The following is a 13518-nucleotide window of genomic DNA, read 5'->3' on the forward strand; positions in this document are numbered from 1 at the left end:
GTTAATTTGAGTATTCTGTTGAATTTCCATTGTAGACAATGCTGTGATTATCTGAGTATTACATGGTATGTGTGTTTCTACCATTCTAATTCGTATAGCTGTTCCTTTTAAACAGAGTAGTTAAGAGCAAGCCTTGAAATTATACTTCCTGAGCTTCAACTCTTATCAGCTGTGTGACCTTGAGCTCCCTACTTCAGTATTCTCATCGGTATAGTGGAGATCATAATTCAAATAATTCACATATTCTTTTGTGAATATTACATGAGTTATTTGTAAGTCACTGGAAACAGTGCTCCACAAATAAGTTTGTGATAAATAATGCTATCATCACTGCTATTGTTGTTGTCCTTGTTACAGCTAAGCATATATTGTCATGTAGAAAGGGAAGCTGTGATCACTGGCATCATTGTATTTTCTCAAAAAGAAAAAGTGCTATAAGCTAACATCATGTTTTACAAAGTAAGGGTATCAAATTCTACAGCTTATTTAAGTATTGGATCAGATCTAAAATCTTTTCCTCACAAAACTTACTGGCTTTCGAACAAATGCTCATCTGTGGACATTGTTGGATCACTAGTGAATCCAAAAGAGAATGGTAGGTTGTGTGTCAGTAGGAAAAGATAAGTTTATCCACCTGCTCATTGGATTTCCAAAAAATGGGGAGCTTTTTTCAATGCACAGTCAGTATAGAAATTTGATTTTCAATCACTGGTCAGAGAGTATGGTCTGAGTTTTCTATCATGAGGCTCTAAACAAAAACCTGGCTGAGAAAATTCCATTTAGGAAAAACAAAGTATTCACTATTTTTGGTAATTTTAAGCTGTTATTAAAACAAATTAGGGGGTGCGTGGGTGGCTCAGTCGGTTAAATGTCCAACTCTTGATTTCGGCTCAGATCATGATCTCAGGGTTGTGAGATTGAGCACCACATCCAGCTCTGTGCTCAGTGTAGAGCCTACCTAAAATTCTCTCTCCCTCTGCACGCCCCTAAAAAAATGAAATACATAAAACTCAAAAAAACCTCACAACAAATTAGATCACCTGAGTTTGCCATACAAGTCTTGTTCATAGAACCACCTTCATTCACTTGTATTAAATAATTAACCAAGTGTGGTTTTGTGAAATGACCATGTGTTTGCTGTAAAAATGTTACCAAGCATACTGTACACTGATCAAATAGGATCTGTTTACATACACTCTCAGATGAAAAATTCAGTCTGAAATTTATAATTGGAAAATATTTGTCTTATATAGTGAATTAGTTGGTCCCCCCCCCCCCCATTTGGTCTGTTTAAGCTTACCTTTTGGGGCATCTGGGTGGCTCAGGTGGTTAAGCATCTGCCTTTGGCTCAGGCCCTAATCCCAGAGTCTTGGAATTGAGGCCTTCATTGAGCTCCCTGCTCAGTAGGGAGTCTGCTTCTCCCTCTCCCTCTTTCCCTCTCCCCTGCTCATGCTTTCTCTCTAGGGTGATCTCTCTCAAATAAATAAATAAAATCTTTTTAAAAATATTAAAAGAAATAAACTTGCCTTTTGTCTGGCTGTCAAGAAGTCTAGAGCCAAGTTTGAAGCTCAGTCATGTAACAACATTAACCACTATGGTTAGCATCCTATTTTTTTTTCTCAGTCCTTATTTTCCTTTCCTGATATATTAATCTTTACTGGCCATTGCAGTGTCTACTTTTTTAAGTTCAGTGAATTTTTTGACAGAACTAGAGTATAAACTCAGGAATTAAAGACTTAACCATCAGGCTGCCTTATCAAATGACTATCAAGCCGCAGGAGCTGCATGAAGGAACTTCTAAATCAACCACAATAAAAGCAAAACAAAAATAACACAAAACTGCTACAAACTAAGGGATTTTATTTCCTTTTTACATTTGCTTCTGTGAATAAACCTTTCATCTGAAGTTTGGAACACGTTTGGATGTTTATTAAAATGTTTGGAACATTTTAATACAGTTAATCTGCATTTATACTTAAAGATTTAATTATTGAGTAAAAATTACCTGAATTATCTTTTCTTTTAGTGGGTAAAGTCAAGCATAGTCCTCATTCTTTTCTCAGCTGGTAGAGCTATTTCTAAAATGTTAGCAGGGGGCTTTTATAAAGAAAACATCTTGGCAGCCAATATACATTGCCTTTTTCCGCCCTAAAACTCTCTTCAACTTGCAGCAGGGACCCTAATTTCTTTTATTTGAGCCAACTTTCTTTAGCTCCCAAAGAAAGATGGTGCCAGTTGGAGCCAGGATCCCATGATTAACAAACACATCTTTTTCCATGTTACAACTCCAAATTGACATGTATATTGCATGAAGCATATTCATCTCACAGAGGAAGAAGAGGACTTGAAAAAAAGATTTAAAAAAACAAAGAATTCAAATTGGCTTAGTTTGGTAGTTAAAATTCTGGGCAGACTAGCAGAGAGAACTGACTTTGATATTTTCCTTCCACATGTCCTTCTCTTCTGTATTCTTTGCCTTGAAATTATGCAAGAAATCTACTCGCAGCAATATGGTGTCATTAAGTGACTGAGAGCGCACACCAAGAGATAGTCAGTTCCTTTTCTGGCCAATGAAGAACACCCCGTGTGTCGATTAATGTCCAAGTTTTCTCTCCTGTATTTACTGCACTAATGACCTGAACCATTTGCTGAGGCCTCACTTAGCAGCTATGAGCAGCTGTAGTGGTGATTTGGGAGTTTCACCACGTGTTAGGTCTTGCTGAGGTGGTTCAAAGAACCAGATATTCTGAACATCATTCAATTCATCGTAGCTATAAGGAAGGAACCTAAGGGGAAGAACGACTAGAATAACTTTGGGACCCAGTGTGATTGGGTACCTGCTTGGCTCCTTCTCTTTTAAGAAAAGTGATCAGAGTAGATGGTATAGAGAAAGAAAGCCCAGAAGGTTGAACACTGACATGCATATTCCTAAGGCTTTCTATTTTTCAATAATAAGACTTTCTTATCTATCTTTGGTTAATTAATCAGATCTACTTTTAAAAAAATATTGTTTCCTTAAAGAAAACTTACAAAGGTGTCATTAATTCAGTAATTAATCTTGACTCTCTTGGTTTGTTCATTCATTCATTTATTCATTCATTCATAATCTGACATGTATTTGCATCTACGTGCCACAAACTAGGCTAGACACAGGAATGCAGCAGTAGGAACAAACCAGTCCCTGCACTTATGCAATTTAGGTACCAGCAGAAAGATAGATTTTGAACAAGCAAATGCCTGTGAGTTGAGTAATATGAAATGGAAGTACAAAGTACAATAAGAGCTTATAGTAAAATGTTTTAGGTTAAGTTTCCCAGAAGCAGACTCTGAGCTAAGAATTGTTGTACCAAGCAAGTGCTCTACAGAGAAGCCAGAAATTAAATGAAGGAAGCATAAGAAGGGAGAAGAAACCAAGCAAGGTCATAATTTCTGCAGGTACCTTCAGTCTGATACTGCAAGAGAATCCTGGAGTGTAAATTTCACCCCAGAGTTTGTCCTGAGCCAAAGCCATGGGCTGTAAAGTCCAGATACTTCCAGCTCTCTGCCTAAGTGGCTCAGGGAGCCTGAGGATAGTAGGCCAAAGAAAAGTCATAGGTGTAGACCATTGAAGGCAAAATTGCATAAAAGCTGGGAGGTGGCAGACAGAGATGATAAAGCGGATCCAAGCGGGATCTGGGTACAATATGAACAATTTCCACTCCTGCACATTGTTCTGATTATTTGCATCTAACATTAAAGTCACAGCTTCTTCCAGATGGTGGTCATCATAATTTCTAGGGGAAAATGTACAAGAATTAACAGGATAAACTACAACCCTTGTTGCTGCCATGGGTCCCAAGGCTCTAGTTGATTTTCATTATCTTTTTCCTCCATCACCTATTTTCAATTCCTCTCAATTCTAGCTAGCACTTCTGCTAGTCCAGGTGGCTTACCAGGTGGTGGGACCTGGATTTTCCTCTTTGCTTTTCAGTTGCGGAAATTACTTTTGTCCTGTCCTCAAGCTCAGAGATGCTCTCCTCAGCTGTATCAAAGGTGAAGAATTTCGCGTCTGTTACAGTGCTTCTGATAACTAGTATTTATTTCTGATTCTTTTGTCAAATTCCATATCTCTGTTTACATTATCCATCTTTTGCTGTATGTTGTCTACTTTTTGTATTAAATCCCTTAGCATATTAATCATTTTTTGTTAATTCCTGGTCTAGTAATTCCAACATTTTTGTCATTTCTGACTGGTTCTAATGCTTGTTCAGTCTCTTCAAACCATGTTTTTTTTTTTTCTTTCAGTACATCTTGTAAATTTTTTTGAAATTTTTGAAAGGTGAACATGACATACCAGATAAAAGGCTGCTACTAATGTAGTGATGAGGTGTGAGGAGGAGGGGAAGCAGTCTGAGGTCCTGTGAGTAGGTCTCAGTCTTACAGTGAGCCTGAGTTCCTGAACTATATGAGTTTTACCAGAACCTCTCAACTTTTGTCTTCCTTTAGGTGAGACACAATTTTTAGAAGGGGCAGCTGGGTATTTCTCTTCCTCTGGTAGGCTGGGCTGTGATAAAACCCCAGCAGGTTAGGCTCTGGTGAATAATTTCGCCTTAGGGGAAGTCTTTTTATGAACAGAATGCTCTGGAATAAAGAGATTTTCCTCTGATGTTCACTGTGAAGACCTGGTAGAGTTTGTGGAGTTAAAACACACAAAAGTGTGTGGGTACCCATATGACTGGGTCCCCTGAAGATTTAATTCTCCAGCTTGCATGTCCTGAGGTTCTAGCAATTCATCAATCACAGGTGAGGTTTTCCAGCACTGGCACTGGTTCCCATGGTGGTTTCTGCTCATGGATTTCTTTCCCATTGAGTTGTGACTCTGGGCCTTCATCTATCTGTCTCCCCAATTTTGAGAGCATCCATCTGTCCTGTGACCTTGCTTCCCTAAGAGATCTGAGAAAAGTTGATGATTTTTCAGTTTGTTCAGAATTTTACTTGTTGTAATGGAGTGATGGCTTCTGAGCTGCTTATGTGCCAGACAAGAAACCAGAAATCCAATCTTCACTTTTCATTAGAATTCTTGCTCCACTGAAGCAAGAACTTCTTGCTCTTTGGCATGTGTTTTACAAGTGGTGACATCTCCATCCTTCTGGTTGCTTATACCAAAACCCTTAGGGCTATCCTTGACTTCTCTTTCTCTTTTCCTTACATCAGTATGTCAGCAAATCCCACAGTATTACCTCTAAACATATCTATTATCCCACCACTTCTCCTAGACTCCATAGCTGCTTTTCTGTCTGTGCCACCATGTTGTCATGCCTGGAAATGGCAGCATCTTCCCATCTGACCTTCCTGGGAGCTTTGCGCTGACTGTGTATGCTCACCACAGAGCAATCGGAGTGAATCCATCACAGCTTAACTCAGATCATGTCACTCCTTACTTCAAAAACGTCCAAAGGCTTTCCGTCTTCCTAAGAGAAAATTCAAAGTACTTGTGGGGGTTTGTGAGTCCCCCTATTATCTTCTGACCCCTTTTCTTATTACCCTTTTCCTCACCCACTCCATTATAGGAACACAGGACTTCTTTCCCTTCCTTGAACTCAGGAGATATAATTCCACCTGATGTCACTTGCACCGGCTGGCTGTCTGAGAATGCTGCTTTCCTTGCTATCCCCACTGCTAAGCTCTTCCACTCCTTTAAGTCTTTCCTCACCACCCTGTGTATGTGTCTAACTGCCTCCACTGGTATTCTGCCTTTCTGGGCTCCATTTTATTATTTTTACCGTAGCACTTATCACCTTTTTATACATTAATATATGATTTACTTTTTATTTACTAGGTTGCATATAGAATGTAAACACATGAATTCAACAGCATTTTTTGGTGTGTGTTCCAAGTGCCTAAACAGTGCCTGGAATGTAGTAGGTACTCAATAGGTGATGGGTTTCTTTCTTTCTTTCTTTTTTTTTTTTTTTTTTTTGAGTAAATTAATTATTGTGGTCTTCAAATGAGATCTCAACTGCAAAATAACAGTTCAAGTTATTTAACACAGCAGACGAAGGAGAAAGGCGTGTTCAAAAAAAGTCAATGGGACTAAAATGAGATACACCTTTCCAGTGTCCAGAAACAAAGAAATTAAACTGATAAACAACAACAGAAACAAAATCCCATAAAACCAACATATAACAACAACAAGGGACAACAAAAATCCATCATTCTGCTGCCATAGTGTGTTTTTTCATTGTAACTGTCTATTTATATTATAAATTCTTCTATAGAAAATTATTCCCATGGCAAGATGTTCAATTTCTAGCTTATATGAACCCATTAAAAACATCACAGCCACCCCAAGCCACAGAAAAATACAACAAACAAAACGTGGTAGCATGTAGATGATTATTTACATGACTATAAATAAGAAAGTAATACATATGAAGCTATACATTATACTCACTTTAAAAATTAAGCCATTTATAGCAAAGAAGGGACAAATTAATAAGTACTAATGCTTTTTTTTTTTTTTAAAGATTTTATTTATTTATTCGACAGACAGAGATCACAAGAAGGCAGAGGCAGACAGAGAGAGAGGAGAAAGCAGGCTCCCTGAGGAACAGAGAGCCTGATATGGGGCTCGATCCCAGGACCCTGGGATCATGACCTGAGCCGAAGGCAGAGGCTTTAACCAACTGAGCCACCTAGGCGCCCCTGTACTAATGCTTTAAAAATAGTACAATGTAATTTGTTTTTTGCAATCAACATTTGAAATTTAATACTCACAGTATACTGACACTTTATATGCACGTGTTAGCTTATTATGTTGGTTCTGATTTCTTACAGAAAGATTTTAATCCTGAGTGAAAGATCAATGGCATCCAGTGAGGATTGTCTTTAATTATCATTTCTTTCACAGTCTAAAGGGACTGTTCTGACTTGAGAAGCAACTAACATTTTATTTTGACAGTTATTTGAAGTATAATAAAGAATAGGAGTCTTTTAGACAATACATTTATGGCTTTGGAGAAGCAATCTGTTGAGAAATGCATTTTGTGTAGACTCAATCGAATTCAGTGGGGTCTCTACAATAGAGGGGGAAAAGGGAGTTATTAGAAGATATATAAGTCATTTCATTTTTAAAGTAGTGCTTTTGGTCTTTGGTCACACTGGAAACTCTATCTCTTCACATTCCAGTCTTCCTACCTGGAATGAACAACTTCTTTTTTCACTGCTAAGTCAACCCTTCTTCATTTTTAATTCCTCCTCCAAAGTTGTCCAAACAGTGAATAGTAATGATAACAACAACAACAGCAACAGCAACAACAAGAACAATAATAATAATTATTATTATTTCTGGTGTGTGTGTGTTTTATAAGCAACTATTGTTGGGAAGGCTCTTGTCTCTCTCTCCTCTCTCCCCTCCTTTAGGCACAATTCTGAAATTTGTCTTGGATGTCTCTATTAGATCATGTCAATTACTCCATGATGACAGACCCCGTTGCCACTTTTCAAACTTCTCACTTGATGTACCAAAGCTCTATGGGGTTTAGGACTAAATGAGGTGGGCTTTGGCACTCTCTTTGTATATATGTGGCTTTCTCTATTACACAAAGGCAGCCCACATTAAGTCCCAATTCCTTATAAGGGTTTAATTCCTACCATCCCCCCTATTCCCCTCAACAGTAACCACCATGGAATTGGAGTGCATGGCAGCTGGGATAGCAGACAAAATGAGCAGGAGACCCCACACTATGTTTAAGATTGGGTTAATGTGTCGAGCTTGCTTTTTTCTCTTAGAAATGACATTCTTGAACGGAGTCTGTGGGCCCTTCCTGGGTCTGAATGGACTGCAGTGGATTATCTGAGCCTTGTGAATATGTGCGAATATTATGTGAATTTAATGAAGCGTTTTTCAAAATCTCCCAAAGGTCAATAATCATAGCAAATTAGCTTTCTGTCAACTCATAAAAAAATATATGTCTAGTTTGCCCATCCGCCAGTCTTGTGGACATGCTGGGAAATATCGGATTTCTGTAATTTTTGGCTCAAACTGGAGCAATTCTCCACTTCTACTGCCACCTGTAACACCACATCAAGACAAAGGACTTGGTGGTTAGCTAGTTGCTGCAGGAGGTAATATCTGATGATGTTCAGGAGTACTGCTTTGGGGGGAGACCGTGCTGGACTTAAGTCCACCTCTACCACTTTCTGACTGACTAGCCTCAGGTAAGTCACACAGCATAGCTAAACCTAAGTTATAAAAGGGAGGTAAATGGCATAAACCTATCTCATAGGGTGATTGTGAAGAATGTAGAAAAAGTATGGAAGAGAACATGTTTCAGAGTAAAAACAAGTACTTAAAAATATAACAATGGACTGATTGGATGAATCACCCCTTATATATCTCTTCCCTGGCTTTTACATATCCTCAATAATACTGCGAGGAATTAACAGGGTCCACATAGAAAATGTCCCCTGTACCTACAAATCTTTCCAGTCCTCTCATATACAGCAGAAGACACCCTTTAAGAACCGGGCACTAGATATTTAGAAACACATACGTATGCTTTATGTGCCTTTAACAAATTCAGATTCCCCTAGATTGCGTTTTTTATTCATCAGCTTGTGTGTATAAAATATTATTAATAATAGATTATAAACGCATTTAGGGCACACAGAGTTTTAGTCATCTTTTTTTTGGGCAATCAAGCACATTATCTTATATTAAGATTTAAACAACAACTACTGAGTTCTGATATTGTGGGAGGCACATGTAAATATTAAATATTATTAAGTATTAATGTGTTAAAATATCTTTAGAACAAAGGTGAATGAAATAATTTTGATAGTTAATAGTCACTGCTGTTAAAAGACAAGATATCCTTTAAATGTCCGTGTTATTAGGGAGCCCAGGTATCTATGTGTTAAAGAGAATTGGAAAGAGATGAAACTTCCCAGCTGGATGGTCCAGGCTTCAATGTTCAACCATTTAATGGGCAGCTCTTCAGGCCAAGTGCTCCAAGTCTTTGTGCTGGTGCCAGTGGCAGGTGTCTTACCTTAGTCACAGAATTCCACTGTACCCTCAGTTCTGAGGAAACTTGATTGCAGATCATTGGCTTGGAGCAAAATGACAAGTCTTGTCCTTAAGGAAGAAAATTATTTTCCAATTGGAGTAAAATGGGAGACTTTCTTCCACCTGCCTGATGCCACCATCTTGCTGTTTATAACTGGATCCTCTATCTTGGCTCCCTTGTCACCATCAACTTCTTAGTCAATACCTTTGACTCCCCCAGAGCCTCACAGATGTCTCTACAGACAAAACCACATGTGAGCTCCATCTCAGCTGGAATTCCTGCCCGAGGGAGGAAATACATCAGTCCTAACCCACCACTCCAATCATGTGACTCTATAGCAATCAGAAGCAGAGGTTCATAGCACAGGGGCATGCCTTTGAACCTATTCCATAGGACCACACTTGTATTTAGATTTCCCACACTTCTTCTAGAACTGAAAGCTACCATCCATGACTGGGTTCTAGTTTAATAGTTTGTCCAAAATAGTTTTCATTGTAATATATTTTGATTTTCTATTGTAGAAATTTTGGTCATGTTGGATTGAATTTGGCCTAGGGATACAAATCAGATTAAACTTCAGTGTTTTATTTTTTTCAGGAAACCGGGGAATAAGGTTTTTCTAGTTTGCTTCTATTTTAGTAAATGGCCCTATCATGTATGGGTTTGAGTCTGTTTTAAGAGATCCGCTAGATTTTGATTGGGAACTATATAATGGTTCATGGTTCAGTTTAATTCAAGTAGTTAGATGGGGGCTTTTTGTTCATATGGTTAGAGTATTTCTGTTCTTGTTCTCCAGCCTCTGCCTGCATCCCAGATATATGATATCAAATTAAGGGTGTTTCACATTCCTGACCAGGCAGGCCTGGTACTATGCAGTTGTAAAGTCACAGATGGCACACCTATGCCTTGAAAAACAGTCTTCGAAAAAAAAAAATAAATAAAGAGATGTCTTTTATATGGAGGGGTTGCCTTCCTTCCAAAGAGCAGGCATCTGGTGTTCTTCATGAATTTTTGCTTTTTTAGGTAAACGTTACAAGAAAAGATAAGACCTTTTCGTATTCTTCAGAGGTTCCACCTATACCTCCATCGCTAGCATAAATTGAAAGACTGAGTCCCCCAGAGACACAAGAAAAAGTATAAATGTGGCAAGTGACCACACGAACCTCAGAGTGTCACTCTCTGGGAAGCCCCAGATTACGGGAAGCAATGCAGAGCGGGGCAGCACTGCAACTATAGTGTCTGCTGTCTCTCTCTGGGCAGCAGATAGGGCATCAATGAGCTGAGGGACTCTAGGGGCTTGGAGTACAGACATTTGCATGCCCTATTGGCTCCGACACCCAAGATCAAAAGGTGGGGAAACCAGAACTCTTTGTCCAGGCCTTCCTTCCTGAATTATGGTCTATCTAGAGAGCCTCGGGGATTTCCCAGTGGAAAGTCATGGCTCTCCGCATGAGTAAAGAATCAGAACGGAGAGGGCATAAACTTTTTTTGGTCATCAAGTCGCTGATTTTATTCTTGTTCTTCTGGGAACCCACTTATGGCAGGAAAGGCTGCTGCCTAAGATCAGTGGTTCTTAAATGCTTGTGTGCAGAAGAAGTGCCTGAGTAGTTTTTCAAAGTGGGTTTCACAACCAGAAATTCTGATTTGGTAGCTCTGGTTCATGGGTCACAAATATGTATTTTGAATAAACGATCTGAGTAATTCTGAGTAATTTCTAGACCTATCAGTCTAGAAAACACAGGAAAAGCAAAATCCAAATGTTTATGGCTTCAGGGACCTCATTTTCCACAGTTTAGGGAGCAGTTCTGGAAAAGAGACATTTCTTAAGGTACAGATAATGGAGGACACAGCTCTGAGACTCTCCCAAGAAGACCATCTACTTGCGGGCTGTTTTCTGACTATCAAAACAAGCACATGAGTATGGCTTTGTTGGTGATGTTATGGACAAAGGTTAGAGAAGTGCTATTAGAGCACGTATGTATTTTCTGTTGTTGATCCATCTTCCTGAGGACCCTCTATCAGGTAAAGGGGCCCAAACTAGGAGTCAGGAGACTTTGCGACAGTTTCTTTAAGTATATATGAGGGGCACCTGGCTGGCTTGGTGGATGGAATATGCGATCTTGATCTCAGGATCTGAATTTTGAGCCTTATGTTGGGTGTACAGATTACTAAAAAAAAAATACGCTTAAAAAAAAAATCTATTTATCTATTACCTACCTATCTTTCTATTTCTCAATCTCTCTATCTCTCTATTTATCTATATGAAATTGAGCAAGTCTGTTCACTTCTCTTAGTTCTGGTTTCCTTAGATGTAAAATGAGAAGGTTGATGCAGATAATTTTAGGTTCTTTAAAATCTTGTGTTGTATGTGTTTGTATGTGAGTGTATCTTCTTTTAGTAAATTTTCTGAGTATCTAGAAGAAAATGAGGTTACTAATATTCCCACATTATTGCTATGTCATTGTTGTCATCATCATAATTTTCTTCCTCAAAGAAAAAATCGTATAATGCTCTTGAGGTCAAGAAAGTAAGCTCCCAGCTGGTAGGACAGCAAAATCTTTATTTGCTTAAGATTTAGCAAATCTCCCTCACCTGTTTGACATTTTCTTTCCATATTCCCATTTGGTAGCATATATTTTGTTTTTGTTCTGGATTGGATTACCATAATCCTATCTGTTGAGAAGGTAGCAGAATATTGTGGAAAACAGGATAGCATAATTGCTAAACATGTGGGCTCTTTGGCCAGAAAGACCAGACACAGATTGCTGTTTCTGAAACTTACTGGCTATTTAAATGACTAAAACCTTCTAAGTTCAATTACCTCATTTATAAAATGGGTATAATGATGGGAACTACCTGGTAGAGCTGTTATATGACTTGAATGAATAATACTTGTGAACAATTTATTGTAATGCTTGACATGTAGCAAGAGCTCAATAAATACTAGATTTTTGTTTATGCCAGAAGTTCTCAACTCTGACTATACAGGAGAATCATCTGGGAGGTTTTTAATACATTGCAATGTTGGTGTTCCACCTTAAACTAATTAAATCAGTACTTCTGAGGTTGGAGTCAGGCCATTTTGAAATGGTATATTTTGAAAGTTTCCCGGGTGATTCTGTGTGTGGCAATGGTTGAGAACCTCTGGTATTTGCTGAGTGTCATATAAGACTCAGAGAGGGGATGATTCTTTTGGCCTCTCATGTACATGTGACTATTAGACATGATCCACATAGCTGATACAGTCCTCCCCAAAGACACAGGAGAAAGGCCTTTGGTAACCACTACAGTGTCAATCCTTAACTAAGTCTCTGGTTGGTGCCCCAGAGGCAAAAGTCATTATGTAGTAGCAAGAAAACAAGATATGTGCTGAGAGTCTATTTTAGCTCGTAGACTCCAACATATTGTTCTGAATTTCGTAATCTCTGGTCTTGAGGGGATTTTTCACAATCTTCCTGGTCCTATTGCTATTTAAAAAACAACATGATAAAAAATAGTCTCTCAAAACTGTGAGAACTATGTAAGGAAGACATTTTCCTAAGTGTGAGGGAAGATGGATTTTGGTCTCTAGTGTGGTTTTTCACTGGACACTGGTACCCTGGTCCAACTCTGAGCACAGAGTAGGCCCAGTGAAGTTGATTAAATTCTCGGGGACTTTCCCTCAAGTGATGGCAGTCAGGGATCGCTTTGGCAGCCCTAGCCTTGGGGAAAGATGTTTCCAGGCTCTGGCCACTACTCCTATCCTTAAGGGAGTTTTAACTTTGAGTTTGTCTGAATAGGTAAGGCAAATGCCAGCTTTCTCTAGAAGTTTTCTTTTCTTTTTTTAATTTAAATCCAATTAGCCAACATATAGTACATCATTAGCTTTGGATATAGTGACGTAGTCTCTAGAAGTTTTCTAAGACATGTGGCTACACTTTGCCAGAAAGAGGTTTCTGAAGCTCTAACACAAATTCAAATAAATGAAATGACACCTCTTGCTTGGAATGGGCTAAATCAGCACATACTCACTGAGGTAAGACAACTGTACACAATGTCCTCTGAGGTTGGGCTCTAACCCTCCCCTTTCACCACAGGAGGCTCCCAACATTTCTGTCAAGGCTGCAAATATATGCATTCCATCCTTATTGGAGAGTGGGCTTTGAAGTCCATAGTTAAAATATGGAGTGGAGGGAACTAGGGTGCCTATGGATTCAAGGAAAACTGAAGGCAGTGTTGGGCAGTGAGAGGACCATAAATGCCTACAGGGGCAGGTGGAGAAGGCCTATAGTGGAAAGCCATAAAGTTGGTGCTTTACCTCACCCCCAGCAGCACTGCCCCTCTGGCTCCAAAAGCAAATAGTGCTAGTGGACATGTCTAAGGTACAGAAGTAACTCAAGGAGGACCTATCACAGCTTTTCTTGGAGACTGATATCAACAATGAAATCCAGATGCTGATGGTGACTATCTATCCACAAGTTGACAGTATGCA

The sequence above is a fragment of the Enhydra lutris genome, unplaced genomic scaffold (assembly GCF_002288905.1).
Source record: "Enhydra lutris kenyoni isolate GAN:26980312 unplaced genomic scaffold, ASM228890v2 scaffoldscaffold18, whole genome shotgun sequence".
In the NCBI taxonomy this organism is placed as follows: domain Eukaryota; kingdom Metazoa; phylum Chordata; class Mammalia; order Carnivora; family Mustelidae; genus Enhydra; species Enhydra lutris.